This window comes from Prunus avium, chromosome 6 (assembly GCF_965620075.1).
Source record: "Prunus avium chromosome 6, drPruAviu1.hap1.1, whole genome shotgun sequence".
NCBI lineage: Eukaryota > Viridiplantae > Streptophyta > Magnoliopsida > Rosales > Rosaceae > Prunus > Prunus avium.
The window spans coordinates 19771414-19789539 of NC_142289.1; the positions used below are offsets into that span (position 1 = coordinate 19771414).

The 18126-nt window shown below is 40.6% G+C and overlaps 1 non-coding gene across 1 annotated transcript; it reads left to right on the forward strand.

Annotated features, from left to right (window-relative positions):
- Positions 1-6399: 6399 nt before the first annotated feature.
- Positions 6400-6506, forward strand: LOC148293804 (small nucleolar RNA R71). The gene has a single exon (XR_015836850.1). It is a non-coding gene; the product is annotated as a small nucleolar RNA R71 (small nucleolar RNA).
- The last annotated feature ends 11620 nt before the right edge of the window (positions 6507-18126 follow it).

An 18126-nucleotide genomic window follows, 5' to 3' on the forward strand; every position in this document is an offset into this window, starting at 1 on the left:
GGCCACATTCTTCATGAACGTTGTTCCAATTGGTGTGTACTATAACATATCCAAAAGTCAGCCCCATTGGATAAATCTGGAGTCCGTTACCTAGCAAACACAGAACCATGCTCAGGATGGATCTTATCAGCGCGGAAAATGAGTTAGCAATTTGTTTCGGCCTTAACTTCTTCCTCCGACCTTGGATTGGCCCAAATAACATATGGCTGGAAAGAAGACATTCTGAACTTCAATTTAGAGTGCTTAAAGTCCTAATTTGATTAATAGAAGCCCAAGTTGTAAGCCCTTGAAGTTGCTGGTCATGCTGACCTCAGCATGTGCTGGTTGGATGCTTGGTCATGGTGAGCTAGGTATGAGCTATCATTTCTGGTTGGAAGCTTGGTCATGGTGACATGAAGATGAGCTAGGGCTGCTGGTGGGATTTAGTGGTGAAGTGCATCAACCAATTCAAGATTTTCTAATACAAGTGCATCACCCATTTCAGATTTTCTAATACAAGTGCATCAACCATTTCAGATTTTATAATTCAAGTGTTGTATGCATTAGTCTTATTGAATTCTGATTTTCACTTCCCCTAGGCCTATAAATAGGGAAGTTCTCTAAGCTTGTAATAACACCCCAAGGGGGGGAGCTCTCAAACACTTCTCTAGAGCTCCCTTCCCTTCTCTCCCTCAAATTCTCTTAGTTTCCCTTTGTAGTTCTCAATTGTTGTAATAAGATCATTCTATTAAATTTTCTTTGTACTAAATATCAAACACTTTTCCTTTCTCTTCTTCTAAATTCTTCAAATACTCTCTTCTCCAAACACTTCCCAAACACTTCTCCCATTTCCTTCATCAAATTCTCTAAAGTTTTCAAACACATGTTCTTCCAAAATCCTCAAAGTTCTCAAAACACCTCTCTACTTTCTTCTCCAAATCCTCCAAGTTCTCAAACACTCTCTTCCAAATTCCCCATGTCTTAAACACATTCCCTTCCAAAATCCTCAAAGCTCTCAAACACAAGTTCTCAACCACTCTCTTCCAAAATTCTCTAAAGTTCCCAAACACTTTCTTCTCCCTCCTCAAAGTTCTCAAACACTTCCCTTCTCTCCCTCAAATTCTCTTAGTTTTCCTTTCTAGTTCTCAATTCTAGCTTTCTTTAATGTTTTCTTAGTTGTAATTTATTTTTCTTGTAATGTACATTCTTTCTTAAGTATTCAAGTTTAATTAGTTTCCAAGTTTCAATTATGGTTTTTGTTCTTATTCATTATGCTTATAAGTTAATATGCTAGTTTGAATGATTGATCACCATTTAGGCTTGCATGTTAGCTATCTTGGTTTGAATTAAGAGTAGACACCATGCTTTAATTCGAATTGAACTATGAATAGGAAGAGTATGTATGGACATTCGACAACAGGGATTAGATACATGCTTGGTTGTTTAAAATGTTCTTCTATGCTTAATGGGTTCCTAATGCTTAATTTTAGGTTAGACAACAAATGATCAAATTAGGGAATTAGGAACACAAGGTTATGACCACACACCATGGCTTAATCATACTTTAGCTAGAATCAATCCATTAATCTAAATTGAACTTGGGAACTTATTTGCTTGAGTTACTTATTTCTTTCTTCCTTGTTTTATGTTCTTTGTTTTTATTTCTGTTTTGTGTAGGAGAAATGAATTGGATCATTCAATCACCAATCCTCGTGGGATCGACCTCGCACTTACATACGCTATACTACCGAACGGCTCGTGCACTTGCGAGTATCATAAGTTGAGGATGCAACTGAATCCATTTTGGTGCAGCTGTATCTACACAACACCATCTAGACTTCAATTTTCCTGGAAAGAGACGCAAACGTGAGTTAAACAAAAGAACTGACATACCTTTGGAGAACTCTTTCCGTTGAATGTTTCTGTCATGGTAACTCTTGGTTCGTTCTTTGTAAAGCTTTGCATTCTCATAAGACTCATGTCTAATTTCTTCCAATTCATTCAGCTGAAACTTTCTTGCATGGCCTGCCTTGTCTAGATCAAAATTTAACTTCTTTATGGCCCAAAAAGCATTGTGTTCAAGCTCCATTGGCAGGTGACAAGCTTTCCCAAACACAAGACGATAAGGGCTCATTCCAATGGGAGTCTTATATGCTGTCCTATAAGCCCATAATGCATCATTGAGCTTGGCTGCCCAATCTTTCCTTGTATTGTTCACCACCTTCTCCAGGATGTGCTTAATTTCTCTATTGCTTATTTCCACTTGACCAGAAGTTTGCGGATGATATGGTGTAGAGACTCGATGGGTGATGTTGTACTTCTTCATGAGTGCTTCGAATGGCTTGTTACAGAAGTGGCTGCCTCCATCACTAATGACAGCCCTTGGAGTACCAAACCTTGTGAAAATATTATCCTTCAAGAACTTCAGCACCACCTTATAATCATTGGTTTTGGTGGCTATGGCTTCCACCCATTTAGACACATAATCAACAGCAACAAGTATGTAAGTATAACCAAAGGAAGATGGGAATGGTCCCATGAAATCAATACCCCACACATCGAAAAGCTCCACAACAAGTATGTTATTCAATGGCATTTCATTCCTGCGACTTATGTTCCCCATCCTTTGGCACCTATCACACTTAACACAAAAATTAAATGCATCTTTAAATAGAGTGGGCCAAAAGAAACCAGATTGCAGAATTTTAAGTGCTGTTTTCTTAGCTCCAAAGTGACCTCCACAGGCCAATTCGTGGCTATGCCTAAGTATGCTTTCTTGCTCTTCTTCTGGAACACATCTTCTGATGAGTTGATCCGGGCAATGCTTGAATAAGAAAGGTTCATCCCATACATAATGTTTCACCATGGAAAAGAACTTCTTCTTATCCTGAGAAGTTAGATCATTTCTAAGAACACCACAAGCAAGATAATTAACAAAATCAGCATACCATGGCTCTTTGACTTGGGCAGCATATAGTTGTTCATCAGGGAAAGTCTCATTCAAGGGTAGCACAGCTCCTCCTTTTTCTTCAACCACAATTCTGCTCAAATGATCAGCTACCACATTCTCACATCCCTTCTTATCTCGAATCTCCAAATCGAATTCTTGCAGCAAGAGAATCCATCTAATCAAGCGTGGTTTGGCATCCTTCTTAGTGAGCAAGTATCTAAGGGCTGCATGGTCAGAATAAACAATTACTTTAGAACCAACAAGGTAAGAACGAAATTTTTCTAAAGCAAAAAGCACAGCAAGCAACTCCTTCTCTGTTGTGGAGTAGTTGATTTGAGCATCATTCAAGGTCCGGCTAGCATAATGAATCACATGGGGCAGCTTGTTCTTCTTTTGACCTAAAACTGCACCAATAGCAAAGTCAGAGGCATCACACATTATTTCAAATGGTAAAGACCAATCCGGAGCTATGATAATAGGGGCTGAAGTTAGCTCCCTCTTCAAGGTAGAAAAAGCTTCCATGCAAGCTTCATTAAACTCAAAAACAGCATCCTTAGCAAGGAGATTACACAATGGCCTTGTAATGCTTGAGAAATTTTTGATGAACCTTCTATAGAATCCAGCATGACCTAGAAAGCTTCTAATTCCTTTAACAGAGGTAGGGGGTGGAAGATTTGAGATGAGGTCGATCTTGGCTTTATCCACTTCGATTCCCTTGCTTGAAATCACATGGCCTAGTACAATGCCTTGTCTCACCATGAAGTGACACTTCTCCCAATTCAAAATCAGATTTGTTTCCTGGCATCTTTTAAGCACTAGAGACAAGTGGTGAAGACAATTATCAAAAGAGGAACCAAAAACTGAAAAATCATCCATAAATACCTCAATGAATCGTTCCACCATATCTGAAAAGATTGACATCATGCATCTTTGGAAAGTTGCTGGGGCATTGCATAAACCGAATGGCATCCTTCTATAAGCAAACGTACCAAATGGGCATGTAAATGTGGTTTTCTCTTGGTCTTCCGGAGCAATGGGAATTTGATTATAACCTGAAAAACCATCAAGAAAACAATAGTAAGCATGGCCAGATAAACGTTCAAGCATTTGATCAATAAAAGGTAAGGGGAAATGATCTTTTCTAGTGGATGTGTTCAACTTCCTGTAATCAATGCAAACTCTCCAACCAGTGACAGTTCGTGTAGGAACTAGCTCATTCTTCTCATTCTTCACAACGGTGATTCCGGACTTCTTTGGAACAACTTGCACAGGGCTCACCCACTTAGAATCTGAAATTGGGTAGATGATTCCTACATCGAGTAGCTTTAAAACTTCAGCTCTAACCACCTCTTTCATGTTGGGATTTAGCCTCCTTTGGGCATCACGAGATGGTTTGCTGTCTTCTTCCATTAAAATCCGGTGCATATCCTTTGATGTCTGCTATGGTCCACCCAATGGCTGTTTTATGCTCTTTTAGAACTTTAATTAAGCTCTCTTCTTCATGTGAGGAGAGACCTGCAGCAATTATAACAGGGAGAGTTTCGTTAGCACCCAAATATGTATATTTAAGATTATTGGGAAGAGGTTTAAGTTCTAGCTTTGGTGGGATGACAATGGATGGCTCCAATTTCGTGGATGATGGTCCAAGAGGCTCGATTGGTGGCCTAAAGGATGGTGGGTATGGCGGAAACACTTCTAAGGCAGCCACCACTTCTTGGAACTCCGGTTCACAAAGATCTTCCTCTTCTTGTGTTAAGACAGCTTCTAGAGCATCATTAGACTTTCTCTGCAAAATTTTGGAAGAAACCTCATGATCCACAACATCAATTGAAAAGCAAGAATCAAGAGAGATAGAAGGTTGAGATAGAGCATTAAGCATTTTAAATTCAACAGTTTCACCCAAAACAGTCATGGAGAGAGTGCTATCTTTCACTTTGATGATTGTGTCTGCAGTGGCCATGAATGGCCTGCCTAGGAGAATGGGATCAACACGATCTCCATTTGGATTGTCTTCCATGTCCATCACTACAAAATCAGCAGGGAGAATTAGTGTATTAACTTGAACTAGAATATCTTCTACAATACCTTTTGGATATTTTATAGAATGATCAGCTAGTTCAAGTCGCATTGAAGTCTTCTTCATCCCTTCTAAGCCAAGCTCTTGATAAACTGAATATGGCAAAACATTGATGCTTGCTCCCAAGTCCAACATGGCTCTTCCAACCTTCTTGCCTCCAATGTTAATGGGAATGTCAAAGCTGCCAGGATCATCTAGTTTTGGTGGAAGCTTCCTTTGCAATACAGCACTTACATTCTGGTCGAGCTTTACTCCTTCATTTGGAGCGAAATTGAGCTTGTGAGTTTTCAAGTCCTTGATGAATTTTCCATATGCAGGAATCTGTTCAATAAGATCAAGCAAAGGCAAATTGATATTAACTTTACTCAAAATATCATAAATCTCTTTAAAAGCCTTATCTTGCTTTGCTTTCTTAAGACGGCCTGGAAATGGAATCTGTGGAACATATGGAGCGGGTGGCACGTATCTATCTTCTTGAAGATGTGGTGGCACAAATTTGTCATCCCTTTTATGCAATTGGAATTGATCGGATTTCTGAGAATCTGATTTGGCCTTAGGAGCAGATTGAGAAGTTTTGAGTTGTTCTCCTTCCGTGGCCATGGTCTCCTCCTCTTCATTTTCTACAATCACAACATCATTTGAAAGATTAGAATCATCTTTATTATCAATGATCTTACCTGATCTGAGCACATGAATGGCCTTGGCTTCTGGGTTCTTTGGATTGATCTCAGTTTGGCTTGGCCATTTCCCAGGCACTCTTTGAGTTATTTCAGCAGCTATTTGGCCTAATTGGACTTCCAATTTGGAGATGGCAGCTTGTGTAGTTTGCTGAAAATTGGATTGGTTGATTGCCATCTGCTTCACTATATCTTCCAATGATGATGATGATTGTTGTGGCCTTTGGAATGAAGGGGGATTTGCTTGATTCTGGGTATTTCTCCATGAAAAGTTTGGATGATTCCTCCAACCTGGATTATAACTTTGAGAGTATGGATCATTTCTTGGACCTTGGTTGTAGGAATTTACCAACTTAGCTTGCTCTTGCACAAATTCTGGATATCCAGCCCCAAGTGGACAAGCTGTGGTAGCATGGTCATGAGATTCACAAATGCTACACACTTCCTTCGGAGGGCTTCTTGAGTTTAATGCAAGAAGAGCATCTAGCTTTTGTTCCAGTTTTGAAATCTGCACACTAGAAGCATCATTAGAACCACTAATAACACGTTTACCTCTTGTATCCGTATGTTGGGTCTCCATTGCTATCTCCTCAAAGAGTTCGTACGTTTCTTCTGGAGTTTTGGTTTTAAAAGAACCACCTGCAAAATTGGTGACTATATTATGACTAGAAGGGGTTAGTCCTTTATAAAACATACGCATTTGAAGCTTCAATGGAATCCCATGATGAGGACATTGGTTGAGCAACCCATTGAATTTCTCCCATGCTTCACAAAACGATTCATCATCTTGCTGTGCAAATAACAAGATCTTGTCCCTAAGCATGTCGGTCTTTTGCGTGGAGAAGTATTTTTCCAGGAACTTCTTTTGAATGGCAGACCATGTAGTGAGTGAACCAGGCTTTAAAGAATTCAACCAATACTTCGCCTTATCCTTTAAAGTGTATGGAAACACTCTCATTCGAAGTTGATCTTCTGTCACACCTGTCAAGGGAAAAGAACTCACAACATTAAAAATATCCTTTATATGAGTCAATGGATCTTCATTAGGTAAACCATAAAAGGAAGGCAGCATATTAAGATGAGAAGATTTAAGCTCATAATTTCGAGCTACAGTGGGCAGCAAAATGCTTGAAGGAGATGCTGGAATTGTTGGGATATCAAGTTCTCCCATAAACTCAATGGCAGCCATCATTTCTTCTTCTTCTTGGTCTGAACTTGCTTCCGAATTTGAAAGTGAAGAACCGGGAAGTTCAGTGTGGAGAGCAAGACTTGTAAATGTAGCAAGAGCTTGCTCTTTTGCAGTTGACAACTCCCTTTCTAGACGATTCTGAATTTCAGAGGTCACTCGTCTGGGTTGCAATGATGGTCCTGCGTTCAAAGATCTAGAACGTTGGAACGAAGACCTCACTTGTTCAAGTAATGGATTTTTAGACATAAACTACCTGAAACAGAAAATTAGATTAATTAGAAACACTAAAAAGAATAGGGTAACCTCGGGCACATAACCAGGGAAGAACTTTCGTTCAGTCCCCGGCAACGGCGCCAAAATTTGTTGTTAATATTATGTTAACTCGCAATTGTACGGGGCAATTAGTAGTATAGCAAGACAAGTACGAGGTCGTACCCACGAAGACTGAGAAGTTAAAACTAGTTATGTACTTAGATTACCAAATTCAAGAAAGTAGGAGGTTATGTCTAAAACAGAATTTAAAACAAGAGTGGTTGTGATTGTTGAACAAAAGAAGCAAAATGAAATTGCAAACAAAAACAAGTAAACAAATGTAAAAAAGAGTGGTTTTAAGAGTTGGAAAACAGATTTTGAGACTAGGGCATTCGAATCACCATAACAATTCAATTCTGGGTTATAAAGATTCAAGTAACAAGTCTAATTCAGATTCAAAGATTGATTCTAGCTAAAGTATGATTAGGCCATGGTGTTTGGTCCTAACCTTGTGTTCCTAATTCCCTAATTTGATCATTTGTTGTCTAACCTAAAATTAAGCATTAGGAACCCATTAAGCATAGAAGAACATTTTAAACAACCAAGTATGTATCTAATCCCTGTTGTCGAATGTCCATACATACTCTTCCTATTCATAGTTCAATTCGAATTAAAGCATGGTGTATACTCTTAATTCAAACCAAGATAGTTAACAAACAAGTTCTAATGGTGATCAATCATTCAAACAAGCATGTTAACTTATAAGCATAATGAATAAGAACATGAATCATGAATCAAACTTGAAACTCCAAACTTATAAACCCAGAATATTCATGTTAGGTTACATCGAAGCCCTAGTTATGGATTTAGCTACTCATAATGGAAAAGAGACTTGAACAGAAATGAGAAAACATAATGAATACAATAAGAGTAGAAAAACCCTTTTTCTGAAGTTCTTGTGGTGTCCAAGGCTTCTCCAAGTGCTTCTCCACTTCTAATGCTTCTCCAAGAGCTTCCCCACTTCTAGAAAGATGTATGAAGGATATGGAGGTGATTTGGGATGAGTTTGAGTGAGTGGTGATGGCTAAGGAAGATGAAATTCGTAGGGAAATGGAAGAGAGGTTTGCTGGAGTTGTTTTGGTGATTGTTGGAGTGTTTGGGATTTTGAGAGTGTTTGAGGATGGTTGGAGTGAATTGTGGGGGTTGTGAATCTCAGGATTTGTTGTGTCTTGAATGTGGAATGGATGTGGTATTTATAGGGAGAGGGGAGTGACAAATCTGAATTCAATATGGCTAATGCATACAACACTTGCATTATAAAAGATGAATTGGTTGATGCACTTCACTAATGCATACAACACTTGCATTATAAAATCTGAATTGGTTGATGCACTTCACCAATAGATCCCACCAGCAGCCCTAGCTCATCTTCATGTCACCATGACCAAGCTTCCAACCAGAAATGATAGCTCATACCTAGCTCACCATGACCAAGCATCCAACCAGCACATGCTGAGGTCAGCATAACCAGCAACTTCAAGGGCTTACAACTTGGGCTTCTCTTAATCAAATTAGGACTTTAAGCACTCGAAATTGAAGTTCAGAATGTCTTCTTTCCAGCCATATATTATTTGGGCCAATCCAAGGTCTGAGGACGAAGTTAAGGCCGAAACAAATTGCTAACTCATTTTCCGCGCTGATAAGATCCATCCTGAGCATGGTTCTGTGTTTGCTAGGTAACAGACTCCATATTTATCCAATGGGGCTGCAATTTGGATATGTTATAGTACACACCCATTGGAACAACTTTCATGAAGAATTCTGCCTCATCCGAGCTGTGTAGGTTGCTTAAACAAAGCTTGCAATATGACCTACGGAACTGGACTGGCAGGGGGCTGTAGCCAAAATGAGTTTGTCTTTTAAGCTCTTCTTCCATTCATCCAAATTAGGCCTTAACATGCTTGAATTGCATGAATTATGCTCTCTTGCTCTATTGGCCTACAAAACACACAAAGGGAGGGAAATAACTTAGAATTATAGGAACTAAGCAAAAGAAGTAAGTAAATTGGGCATGTATATGTATGAAATTATGAGCTTAACAGTATTCCATACTTCTAGCGATTGGATTTCACTCAAAACTCACCAAATGACTCCTCCCACCATATTATGTTGTTGCCCAAGTTTTGGGCTCGATCCGAAATCAATAGGTGTGCGAAATTGGACAATTCAAGTTCAAAGGCAGTTCGTTCCTAATTGGAGTGGTTGGTGTATTCCATACTTCTAGCGATTGAATTTCACTCAAAACTCACCAAATGACTCCTCCCACCATATTATGTTGTTGCCCAAGTTTTGGGTTCGATCCGAAATCAATAGGTGTTCCAAATTGGACAATCCAAGTTCAACGGCAGTTCGTTCCTAATTGGAGTGGTTGGTGTATTCCATACTTCTAGCGATTGGATTTCATTCAAAACGCTCCAAATGACTCCTCCCACCATATTATGATGTTGCCCAAGTTTTGGGCTCGATCCGAAATCAATAGGTGTGAGAAATTGGACAATTCAAGTTCAACGGCAGTTCGTTCCTAATTGGAGTGGTTGGTGTATTCCATACTTCTAGCGATTGGATTTCACTCAAAACTCACCAAATGACTCCTCCCACCATATTATGCTGTTGCCCAAGTTTTGGGCTCGATCCGAAATCAATAGGTGTTCCGAATTAGACAATTCAAGTTCAACGGCAGTTCGTTCCTAATTGGAGTGGTTTGTGTATTCCATACTTCTAGCGTTTGGATTTCACTCAAAACTCACCAAATGACTCCTCCCACCATATTATGATGTTGCCCAAGTTTTGGGCTCGATCCGAAATCAATAGGAGTGGGAAATTGGACAATTCAAGTTCAACGGCAGTTCGTTCCTAATTGGAGTGGTTGGTGTATTCCATACTTCTAGCGATTGGATTTCCCTCAAAACGCACCAAATGACTCCTCCCACCATATTATGATGTTGCCCAAGTTTTGGGCTCGATTCAAAATCAATAGGTGTGAGAAATTGGACAATTCAAGTTCAACGGCAGTTCGTTCCTAATTGGAGTGGTTGGTGTATTTCATAGTTCTAGCTATTGGATTTCACTCAAAACGCACCAAATGACTCCTTCCACCATATTATGATGTTGCCCAAGTTTTGGGCTCGATCCGAAATCAATAGGTGTGAGAAATTGGACAATTCAAGTTCAACGGCAGTTTGTTCCTAATTGGAGTGGTTGGTGTATTCCATACTTCTAGCGATTGGATTTCACTCCAAAATTCCCCAAATGACTCCTCCCACCATATTATGATGTTGCCCAAGTTTTGGGCTCGATCCGAATTCAATAGGTGTTCCAAATTGGACAATTCAAGTTCAACGGCAGTTCGTTCCTAATTGGAGTGGTTGGTGTATTCCATACTTCTAGCGATTGGATTTCACTCAAAACGCACCAAATAACTCCTCCCACCATATTATGTTGTTGCCCAAGTTTTGGGATCGATCCGAAATCAATAGGTGTGAGAAATTGGCCAATTCAATTTCACCGGCATGTCGTTCCTAATTGGAGTGGTTGGGGTATTCCATACTTCTAGCGTTTGGATTTCACTCAAAACGCACCAAATGACCCCTCCCACCATATTATGATGTTGCCCAAGTTTTGGGCTCGATCCGAAATCAATAGGTGTTCCAAATTGGACAATTCAAGTTCAACGGCAGTTCGTTCCTAATTGGAGTGGTTGGGGTATTCCATACTTCTAGCGATTGGATTTCACTCAAAACTCACCAAATGACTCCTCCCACCATATTATGATGTTACCCAAGTTTTGGGTTCTATCCGAAATCAATAGGTGTGAGAAATTGGACAATTCAAGTTCAACGGCAGTTCGTTCCTAATTGGAGTGGTTGGTGTATTCCATACTTCTAGCGATTGGATTTCACTCCAAAATTCCCCAAATGACTCCTCCCACCATATTATGATGTTGCCCAAGTTTTGGGCTCGATCCGAATTCAATAGGTGTTCCAAATTGGACAATTCAAGTTCAACGGCAGTTCGTTCCTAATTGGAGTGGTTGGTGTATTCCATACTTCTAGCGATTGGATTTCACTCAAAACGCACCAAATAACTCCTCCCACCATATTATGTTGTTGCCCAAGTTTTGGGATCGATCCGAAATCAATAGGTGTGAGAAATTGGCCAATTCAATTTCACCGGCATGTCGTTCCTAATTGGAGTGGTTGGGGTATTCCATACTTCTAGCGTTTGGATTTCACTCAAAACGCACCAAATGACTCCTCCCACCATATTATGATGTTGCCCAAGTTTTGGGCTCGATCCGAAATCAATAGGTGTTCCAAATTGGACAATTCAAGTTCAACGGCAGTTCGTTCCTAATTGGAGTGGTTGGGGTATTCCATACTTCTAGCGATTGGATTTCACTCAAAACTCACCAAATGACTCCTCCCACCATATTATGATGTTACCCAAGTTTTGGGTTCTATCCGAAATCAATAGGTGTGAGAAATTGGACAATTCAAGTTCAACGGCAGTTCGTTCCTAATTGGAGTGGTTGGTGTATTCCACACTTCTAGCGATTGGATTTCACTCAAAACGCACCGAATGACTCCTCCCACCATATTATGATGTTGCCCAAGTTTTGGGCTCGATCCGAAATCAATAGGTATGAGAAATTGGACAATTCAAGTTCAACGGCAGTTCGTTCCTAATTGGAGTGGTTGGTGTATTCCATACTTCTAGCGATTGGATTTCAATCAAAACTCACCAAATGACTCCTCCCACCATATTATGATGTTGCCCAAGTTTTGCGCTCGATCCGAAATCAATAGGTGTCAGAAATTGGACAATTCAAGTTCAACGGCAGTTCGTTCCTAATTGGAGTGGTTGGTGTATTCCACACTTCTAGCATTTGGATTTCACTCAAAACTCCCCAAATGACTCCTCCCACCATATTATGATGTTGCCCAAGTTTTGGGATCGATCCGAAATCAATAGGTGCGAGAAATTGGTCAATTTAATTTCAACGGCATTTCGTTCCTAATTGGAGTGGTTGGTGTATTCCATACTTCTAGCGATTGGATTTCACTCAAAACTCACCAAATGACTCCTCCCACCATATTATCCTGTTGCCCAAGTTTTGGGATCGATCCGAAATCAATAGGTGTGCGAAATTGGACAATTCAAGTTCAACGGCAGTTCGTTCCTAATTGGAGTGGTTGGTGTATTCCATACTTCTAGCGTTTGGATTTCACTCAAAACTCACCAAATGACTCCTCCCACCATATTATGATGTTGCCCAAGATTTGGGCTCGATCCGAAATCAATAGGTGTTCCAAATTGGACAATTCAAGTTCAACGGCAGTTCGTTCCTAATTGGAGTGGTTGGGGTATTCCATACTTCTAGCGATTGGATTTCACTCAAAACTCACCAAATGACTCCTCCCACCATATTATGATGTTACCCAAGTTTTGGGTTCTATCCGAAATCAATAGGTGTGAGAAATTGGACAATTCAAGTTCAACGGCAGTTCGTTCCTAATTGGAGTGGTTGGTGTATTCCACACTTCTAGCATTTGGATTTCACTCAAAACTCCCCAAATGACTCCTCCCACCATATTATGATGTTGCCCAAGTTTTGGGATCGATCCGAAATCAATAGGTGCGAGAAATTGGTCAATTTAATTTCAACGGCATTTCGTTCCTAATTGGAGTGGTTGGTGTATTCCATATTTCTAGCGATTGGATTTCACTCCAAACTCACCAAATGACTCCTCCCACCATATTATGATGTTGCCCAAGTTTTGGGCTCGATCCGAAATCAATAGGTGTGAGAAATTGGTCAATTCAATTTCTACGGCATTTCGTTCCTAATTGGAGTGGTTGGTGTATTCCATACTTCTAGCGATTGGATTTCACTCCAAACTCACCAAATGACTCCTCCCACCATATTATGGTGTTGCCCAAGTTTTGGGCTCGATCCGAAATCAATAGGTGTTCCAAATTGGACAATTCAAGCTCAACGGCAGTTCGTTCCTAATTGGAGTGGTTGGGGTATTCCATACTTCTAGCGATTGGATTTCAATCAAAACTCACCAAATGACTCCTCCCACCATATTATGATGTTGCCCAAGTTTTGCGCTCGATCCGAAATCAATAGGTGTTCCAAATTGGACAATTCAAGTTCAACGGCAGTTCGTTCCTAATTGGAGTGGTTGGTGTATTCCATACTTCTAGCGATTGGATTTCACTCAAAACGCACCAAATGACTCCTCCCACCACATTATGTTGTTGCCCAAGTTTTGGGCTCGATCCGAAATCGATAGGTGTGCGAAATTGGACAATTCAAGTTCAACGGCAGTTCGTTCCTAATTGGAGTGGTTGGTGTGTTCCATACTTCTAGCGTTTGGATTTCACTCAAAACTCACCAAATGACTCCTCCCACCATATTATGATGTTGCCCAAGATTTGGGCTCGATCCGAAATCAATAGGTGTTCCAAATTGGACAATTCAAGTTCAACTGCAGTTCGTTCCTAATTGGAGTGGTTGGTGTATTCCATACTTCTAGCGATTGGATTTCACTCAAACCTCACCAAACGACTCCTCCCACCATATTATGATGTTGCCCAAGTTTTGGGCTTGATCCGAAATCAATAGGTGTCAGAAATTGGACAATTCAAGTTCAACGGCAGTTCGTTCCTAATTGGAGTGGTTGGTGTATTCCATACTTCTAGCGATTGGATTTCACTCAAAACTCACCAAACGACTCCTCCCACCATATTATGTTGTTGCCCAAGTTTTGGGCTCGATCCGAAATCAATAGGTGTTCCAAATTGGACAATTCAAGTTCAACGGCAGTTCGTTCCTAATTGGAGTGGTTGGTGTATTCCATACTTCTAGCGTTTGGATTTCACTCAAAACTCACCAAATGACTCCTCCCACCATATTATGATGTTGCCCAAGTTTTGGGCTCGATCCGAAATCAATAGGTGTTCCAAATTGGACAATTCAAGTTCAACGACAGTTCGTTCCTAATTGGAGTGGTTGGTGTATTCCAAACTTCTAGCGATTGGATTTCACTCAAAACGCACCGAATGACTCCTCCCACCATATTATGATGTTGCCCAAGTTTTGGGCTCGATCCGAAATCAATAGGTATGAGAAATTGGACAATTCAAGTTCAACGGCAGTTCGTTCCTAATTGGAGTGGTTGGTGTATTCCATACTTCTAGCGATTGGATTTCAATCAAAACTCACCAAATGACTCCTCCCACCATATTATGATGTTGCCCAAGTTTTGCGCTCGATCCGAAATCAATAGGTGTCAGAAATTGGACAATTCAAGTTCAACGGCAGTTCGTTCCTAATTGGAGTGGTTGGTGTATTCCATACTTCTAGCGATTGGATTTCACTCAAAACTCACCAAACGACTCCTCCCACCATATTATGTTGTTGCCCAAGTTTTGGGCTCGATCCGAAATCAATAGGTGTTCCAAATTGGACAATTCAAGTTCAACGGCAGTTCGTTCCTAATTGGAGTGGTTGGTGTATTCCATACTTCTAGCGTTTGGATTTCACTCAAAACTCACCAAATGACTCCTCCCACCATATTATGATGTTGCCCAAGTTTTGGGCTCGATCCGAAATCAATAGGTGTTCCAAATTGGACAATTCAAGTTCAACGACAGTTCGTTCCTAATTGGAGTGGTTGGTGTATTCCAAACTTCTAGCGATTGGATTTCACTCAAAACGCACCGAATGACTCCTCCCACCATATTATGATGTTGCCCAAGTTTTGGGCTCGATCCGAAATCAATAGGTATGAGAAATTGGACAATTCAAGTTCAACGGCAGTTCGTTCCTAATTGGAGTGGTTGGTGTATTCCATACTTCTAGCGATTGGATTTCAATCAAAACTCACCAAATGACTCCTCCCACCATATTATGATGTTGCCCAAGTTTTGGGCTCGATCCGAAATCAATAGGTGTTCCAAATTGGACAATTCCAGTTTAACGACAATTCGTTCCTAATTGGAGTGGTTGGTGTATTCCAAACTTCTAGCGATTGGATTTCACTCAAAACGCACCAAATGACTCCTCCCACCATTTTATGATGTTGCCCAAGTTTTGGGCTCGATCCGAAATCAATAGGTGTTCCAAATTGGACAATTCAAGTTCAACGACAGTTCGTTCCTAATTGGAGTGGTTGGTGTATTCCAAACTTCTAGCGATTGGATTTCACTCAAAACGCACCAAATGACTCCTCCCACCATATTATGATGTTGCCCAAGTTTTGGGCTCGATCCGAAATCAATAGGTATGAGAAATTGGACAATTCAAGTTCAACGGCAGTTCGTTCCTAATTGGAGTGGTTGGTGTATTCCATACTTCTAGCCATTGGATTTCACTCAAAACTCACCAAATGACTCCTCCCACCATATTATGATGTTGCCCAAGTTTTGGGCTCGATCCGAAATCAATAGGTGTGAGAAATTGGTCAATTCAATTTCAACGGCATTTCGTTCCTAATTGGAGTGGTTGGTGTATTCCATACTTCTAGCGATTGGATTTCACTCCAAACTCACCAAATGACTCCTCCCACCATATTATGATGTTGCCCAAGTTTTGGGCTCGATCCGAAATCAATAGGTGTTCGAAATTGGACAATTCAAGTTCAACGGCAGTTCGTTCCAAATTGGAGTGGTTGGTGTATTCCATACTTCCAGCGATTGGATTTCACTCAAAACGCACCAAATGACTCCTCCCACCATATTATGATGTTGCCCAAGTTTTGGGCTCGATCCGAAATCAATAGGTGTGCGAAATTGGACAATTCAAGTTCAACGGCAGTTCGTTCCTAATTGGAGTGGTTGGTGTATTCCACACTTCTAGCGATTGGATTTCACTCAAAACGCACCAAATGACTCCTCCCACCATATTATGATGTTGCCCAAGTTTTGGGCTCGATCCGAAATCAATAGGTATGAGAAATTGGACAATTCAAGTTCAACGGCAGTTCGTTCCTAATTGGAGTGGTTGGTGTATTCCATACTTCTAGCGATTGGATTTCACTCAAAACGCACCAAATGACTCCTCCCACCATATTATGATGTTGCCCATGTTTTGGGCTCGATCCGAAATCAATAGGTGTGCGAAATTGGACAATTCAAGTTCAACGGCAGTTCGTTCCTAATTGGAGTGGTTTGTGTATTCCACACTTCTAGCGATTGGATTTCAATCAAAACTCACCAAATGACTCCTCCCACCATATTATGATGTTGCCCAAGTTTTGGGCTCGATCCGAAATCAATAGGTGTTCCAAATTGGACAATTCAAGTTCAACGGCAGTTCGTTCCTAATTGGAGTGGTTGTTGTATTCCATACTTCTAGCGATTGGATTTCACTCAAACCTCACCAAACGACTCCTCCCACCATATTATGATGTTGCCCAAGTTTTGGGCTTGATCCGAAATCAATAGGTGTCAGAAATTGGACAATTCAAGTTCAACGGCAGTTCGTTCCTAATTGGAGTGGTTGGTGTATTCCATACTTCTAGCGATTGGATTTCACTCAAAACTCACCAAACGACTCCTCCCACCATATTATGTTGTTGCCCAAGTTTTGGGCTCGATCCGAAATCAATAGGTGTTCCAAATTGGACAATTCAAGTTCAACGGCAGTTCGTTCCTAATTGGAGTGGTTGGTGTATTCCATACTTCTAGCGTTTGGATTTCACTCAAAACTCACCAAATGACTCCTCCCACCATATTATGATGTTGCCCAAGTTTTGGGCTCGATCCGAAATCAATAGGTGTTCCAAATTGGACAATTCAAGTTCAACGACAGTTCGTTCCTAATTGGAGTGGTTGGTGTATTCCAAACTTCTAGCGATTGGATTTCACTCAAAACGCACCGAATGACTCCTCCCACCATATTATGATGTTGCCCAAGTTTTGGGCTCGATCCGAAATCAATAGGTATGAGAAATTGGACAATTCAAGTTCAACGGCAGTTCGTTCCTAATTGGAGTGGTTGGTGTATTCCATACTTCTAGCGATTGGATTTCAATCAAAACTCACCAAATGACTCCTCCCACCATATTATGATGTTGCCCAAGTTTTGCGCTCGATCCGAAATCAATAGGTGTCAGAAATTGGACAATTCAAGTTCAACGGCAGTTCGTTCCTAATTGGAGTGGTTGGTGTATTCCATACTTCTAGCGATTGGATTTCACTCAAAACTCACCAAACGACTCCTCCCACCATATTATGTTGTTGCCCAAGTTTTGGGCTCGATCCGAAATCAATAGGTGTTCCAAATTGGACAATTCAAGTTCAACGGCAGTTCGTTCCTAATTGGAGTGGTTGGTGTATTCCATACTTCTAGCGTTTGGATTTCACTCAAAACTCACCAAATGACTCCTCCCACCATATTATGATGTTGCCCAAGTTTTGGGCTCGATCCGAAATCAATAGGTGTTCCAAATTGGACAATTCAAGTTCAACGACAGTTCGTTCCTAATTGGAGTGGTTGGTGTATTCCAAACTTCTAGCGATTGGATTTCACTCAAAACGCACCGAATGACTCCTCCCACCATATTATGATGTTGCCCAAGTTTTGGGCTCGATCCGAAATCAATAGGTATGAGAAATTGGACAATTCAAGTTCAACGGCAGTTCGTTCCTAATTGGAGTGGTTGGTGTATTCCATACTTCTAGCGATTGGATTTCAATCAAAACTCACCAAATGACTCCTCCCACCATATTATGATGTTGCCCAAGTTTTGGGCTCGATCCGAAATCAATAGGTGTTCCAAATTGGACAATTCCAGTTTAACGACAATTCGTTCCTAATTGGAGTGGTTGGTGTATTCCAAACTTCTAGCGATTGGATTTCACTCAAAACGCACCAAATGACTCCTCCCACCATTTTATGATGTTGCCCAAGTTTTGGGCTCGATCCGAAATC